The sequence below is a fragment of the Drosophila takahashii genome, chromosome 2L, assembly GCF_030179915.1.
Source record: "Drosophila takahashii strain IR98-3 E-12201 chromosome 2L, DtakHiC1v2, whole genome shotgun sequence".
NCBI classification, from domain to species: domain Eukaryota; kingdom Metazoa; phylum Arthropoda; class Insecta; order Diptera; family Drosophilidae; genus Drosophila; species Drosophila takahashii.
The window spans coordinates 36,325,551-36,331,133 of record NC_091678.1 but is presented as its reverse complement, the minus strand read 5'-3'; positions in this window follow the sequence as shown (position 1 = coordinate 36,331,133).

The following is a 5,583-nucleotide window of genomic DNA, read 5'->3' as shown; positions in this document are numbered from 1 at the left end:
ACCCGGAACCTTTGGATTTGTAGACACACTAACTGATTGAGCCATACACGCATCACATTTTGTAATGCCCTAAAAAGGTTTATGAATTTTAGTGTGACATAATTCAATAACAGTGATTTTTCACATACAACCCTAGTCAAAAGTATTTTCTCAAATTTGAATGTTAACTGTACTCATATTTTGAACTTATAATATAAACATTTTGGCACCTATGGAAAGAGCACTTCAATTCCGTTTAAATGACAAAAAAATGTTCTTAACCCATTAAGCACCCTTTGAAAAGTAAGCAAATTAAACAGTTTTTTTTTAAAATAAAATTTTCAACTTTTTCCCTGGGGCTTAAAACAAAAATGTTTTGATGCAAAGTTGTTCCCCAATCAAAATTAATAATAACTGCAAAAAAAAAAAATTTCAAAATATTTTTCCTTGTATTTTTTACGATTTTTGTGTCATTTAAACGGAATTGAAGTGCTCTTTCTATAGGTGCCAAAAGTTTATATTATTAGTTCAAAATATAAGTACAGTTAACATTTACATTTGTGAAAATACTTTTGACCACCCCTGTATAAGAGACATGTTACTATTTAATTCCGAAAAGATTACCAAAATTGGTTGACCACTCTTGAAGATATATCCCAAAAGACGAAGAAAACTTGTAATTTTTTTAAATTAAAGATACCGCAAATACCAGAGCTGATGGACTATAGGCGTAGTGGCAACTTATGCTTAGAAAAGCGTCATTTATCGAAATAAAATGGTGGCAGGCCTGGACACCGACCCATGTCACATTTTGTCGGTCTGTGTATTATATTTAAATTTTTTTTGTGCATTATTTGAAATTAAACAAAATTTTGAATGTTGTTTTTTTTTTTCAATTTGACACCCGCACAGTAGGTACATTTTTTTTTATTAAGTAATTGTTAAAAATAACACATGCCAACAGGCTTGCAACCATTTTATTTCGATAAATGAGGCTTTTCTAAGCATAATTTACCACTACGCCTATACTCCATCAGCTCTGATATTTCCGGTATCTTGAATTTAAGAAAATCTTGATTTTTCGACGTCCTTTGGGATATATCTTCAAGAGTCGTCAACCAATTTTGTTACTCTTTTCGGAATTAAATAGTTACACGTCTCTTTTATATGATCCTTTTTGAAAATGTAATCTAACTTAACCACAAAAGAAGGTGGGGGCATTCAAAATTTGAAAGTCACAGCAAAATTTAAAAATCTTAATTTGTGAACCGCGTTTAAAAATTAAATATAAGTATTTTCTTCTACAATGCTTTTTTGATCCAAAGATACCTTAATTTTTAAGCCACTCATTTAGTTTTTGTGAATTCTTTTGGATTTTTTAAAATGAATTTTCTTACTTCCTTATTAGTGACGATTCAGAAAACTGCGCCTGGCTACAAACAAAGTTTGTGTATAGCTTCTGATGCACTTTCTGCTAAGGAGCCAACAGGAACAATGTATTTTTCAATTATGATGTAGCTTCATGGGGAACCAAAAGTAATAAGTCCTATACATGGTGAATACATATGTGGCTAGACAAACGCAAGTTTACCAAAAGGGAGCAAAAATGAGCAAAAATGGTTAATTGTATGGCAACACGTTCAACAACGTATTTACTTCTTTGCAACTCTGTGCCACTAAGAAGTTATACTCCACAAACACAAACACAATCGCTAACACAATTCTATAAAGAGACACATATAAGATAGTTCACAGTTGGACAACAAGACACAAAAAGGCAACCATTTTAGCTAATTTACATTAACAAATACCTTTGCAAGGAATTTCCGTTTTCAGATTTATGAAAGTCTTCTTTCACACCACACAATTAACAAGCAAAGTAAGCTCATTTTTCTCTGAATTTTTCGACACTGCTAGGTCTCTCTATCAGGCAACTTTGTTGCAGTGGCAAAACTACAGATTTGCCACCAACAATTTTTGGAAGGCGGTTTTCTTCAAATGAAGATATCAAGAGACGATTAGTATGGTCCATTTATAAAAATTAAATAATGAAAATAAATAGGTTTATGCACCAAAACTGGGATTTTTACCTATATAATAATAATAATAACTGACAACCCATTTTCCTAAGGCAGTTTGAGTCTCGACAAAACCGAAAAAAATGTTGCTCACAAACTCTCTCTCTGAGCGGAACCCTTTTTTGGTTTTGCTTGTCGGTTTCGGTCCGACCGTTCGGCGCAACCAAACAAATCAATCGGTCTTTCAATAACCACTCGGTGAGACCCTTTAAAGTTAACAGTCACCTAAAAGGGTTTCTATAAGGCTACTGTTAAATAAAAGTCAGAAAAATGGGTTTTCTCTAGAAAGGGAAAAGTATAGGCCTACTGTGATATGTGCATAAATTTTACATAGGAAATCAAGATAATTCTAAAATTGCATTGTACATAAATGTACATAAAATTGTTTTCAGAATAGGTTAGCGGTTTTTTTTTTTGTTAGCTTCAATATATTTATTGACTAGCAGGGTCTGTAGCCCGCAGCTTCGGCTGCGGAAATTAAAATTGAAAATTAAGCATTGCTATATCTTTGGTACTTATTTTAAATTTAAAAAATTCCTAATTTTTATTCTATAAACCGAGAAAAGATTTTACTAGAACTTTTTCCCTTGATATCCGTAAAAACAAAAATATTTTGTCCGTTGAAAACTACTTTAAAAAACATGTGTTTTTTTAAATCTTTTTAAAATTATTATGGATTGTTTGATAAGTTAACAGATGGACAAAACAGAAACAAACAGATTCCTTTTTCGACACAAATCCTTACACTAATTTCATTCAAAACATTAGTATTTTGTCCAAAAAATATTATTTAAATATAGAATGTCATACTGCGTTGAGCATGTTATTAAATTCCCAATCCATTGCCATTGCCTAGAAACATTATTTGAAAAAAAATTCTTTAAGAAAAAAATAGATAGGATACGAATTTAATTAAATTTACATGTTAAAAATATTAAACTCTTTTTCAATTTCGGAGAGTTTTGACTATTGCTGTCCCCAGATAAATTTATGCATTTTTTTTATGAATTAAGACTACAAAAATATGAATTTTAAAACAGTACTTTATAAAAAAAAAAGCAAAAAACTGCCAAAATATGGATTATCACGCCGCGTTAAGTTTGTAATTCAATTCCAAATCGATTAGCGTTTAACTCTGGAAAAAAAACTTGTATTCTTAAAAAAAATTGCTAAAAGTTTTACATAGCTCTCCAACAACCAATATAATATTTTTGATTAAAATTTAAAAAATTTGAGGTAATATTTTTAATTTAAGTTCGCCTTGAAATGTTACAACCGCTTCAAAATGTGATGGGATGTTTATCCTTCGACAGTTAAAAAAAAAATTAATGTCTCCAATTCTTATTTTAAAAAAATAAATGCCAGAGATAGGATAATTTTAGGCTTATTTTTATTTCATCGGTTCCTTAAAACAAATCCTGTTGATATTGGCCTTGCTACCTCGTTCTACATTTTCTATTTCTATTTTCTATTTCTATTTTTTGTTTTTTAAAGATGCAATTTTTAAACTATTTATTTAAACTATTACAAACCAAATACTCTTGGCGAATTTGCTACCGTGGGGTTTTTGGAAGGTATCCACAGTAGACAACTATTATAAGGGAAACAAATATGCGGATCAATGTTTTGCTTTATGTATTTGACTAATTTAAGAAAAGACATCATGAAAGGCAATTCCAAATTACTGCATTTTATCATTGATATTTTGTTTCAGTATTTTAGTTTTCACATTAATTTTTCACCTTGATTAGAATTATATTAATAAATAGGGAATGCAGGTGGGCGGGGAAGCCGTGCATCAAATTGTTTAAACATTTGAATTTGTTTAAACAATATGAGCACGTGTAATAAAGAGCAAGATAATCAATTGGTTTGAATATTTAATGTTCTTTTAATATTATCAATGCAATTTGAATTTTAGTTCACAAAAATCGGTTACAAAATGTCTTATGTAAGTATGTTGTGGAAATGTAAATGAAATATTCTTTTAGCAAAAGGATATCAGTATTATCTTGAATTTGAGTTTGAGCGAATCTCAAAGCAATGCACACACACAAACGTACACACGCATATACATATGTATCTTATGGCGGTGTGTGTGTAAAATACGCATTTTTTTGATATATTTATTTTGTGCGTGTGTGTGTACATAGCAGAGCAAATCATTGTTTGTTTTTTTTTTTTACAAATTCAAATGAAAAGATTTGCGATATAATCGATTTTTTTTGGCTGTGGTATTTTCATTTTCCCCTTGCGCGGTCACACTTGAATTGCGACAGCAGGACATACATATGTACATACATACATGCGCCAGCAGAACATACATACAAACATATGGGGACGCGTGACGTCACATCAGGTTAGCCAAATTTGAAAATATTGGGGACTTGGTTAAGGATGCTGAATCTCCAAGAAATTTAAATGCAGTTATTTGCGGGTATGCCATAAGATTATGAACATCACATTTTTAAACCATTTTAACAACATTTATAACAGAGAAATGGCAAAAGAAAGAATTAAAAAAAACAACAAATCGAATTTTGGGGCACTTTGGGGTCGTTTTTTATTCTAAAAAGTACCCCTTACGCGGCTCCTAATTATTTTAGTAATTACTGTGATTTTTCTAGATTTTTAGGTCAATCCGTTCTGGTTGGAATTTGCTACTGACCGTTTTTTAATCAAGACAAATATTGATTTAGAACGTTGTCCGCTACTATTGGCAAAGCATTTATTGCTGATTTTTTCATATATTTAAATTAATATCAGAGTTAAATCCCGCCTAACCTTAGCTAAACAGTACACCCACCTAAAACGCACTAATATTCTCTCTATATCCTTTTAACCATAACCATTACATCTTACCTTAACATCGCATTAACCGTAATATTACCTCACCTTAACCCCACCTATATTATTCTAACCCTTGGCACACCTTTTAAGCACCTTAATGCTGTTTTCACTATTTCCTCGTCTTGACCCACATTAACACCAGTTCCTCTTCTTAGCTAATCTAATTATAGTCTCATGTGAAAACAAATTTTTTCTTAGTAAAACTTGTTTGTCACCTTGACCCACCTTTGACCACCCTGACCATCTATCATTTTGGTTATCTAAGATTCTTACTCTTTTTTACAATTTATTTCGAACAGATCTAACAACCAAAACCTTAAAAACATTAAAAAGAATATAGAAAAAATAACACACAAATACCTATGAAGGGCTACGGCCAAAACGGTTCCGCTCGCAGGATCGGTAGGTAAACAAAAAAAGAAGTGCCGCAATGTCGGCTGGAGATCAACAGCTGGAGTTAAATATTTCCGGAAATAAGGAAAATTAAAAAAAGCACCTAAAGCTCCAACTCTTATGTGTGAAATTTTCCAACAATTTTCTTCGTCTTTAACACAATTTAAATTTTTGCAAAATATTTGATTTAGAATTGCATGCATTAGGTGATCCGTTGTTTTATGCTAATTTAATCATTACATACTTATGTATGTACATTAGGGTGGGTCGATTTGGAGGTCAA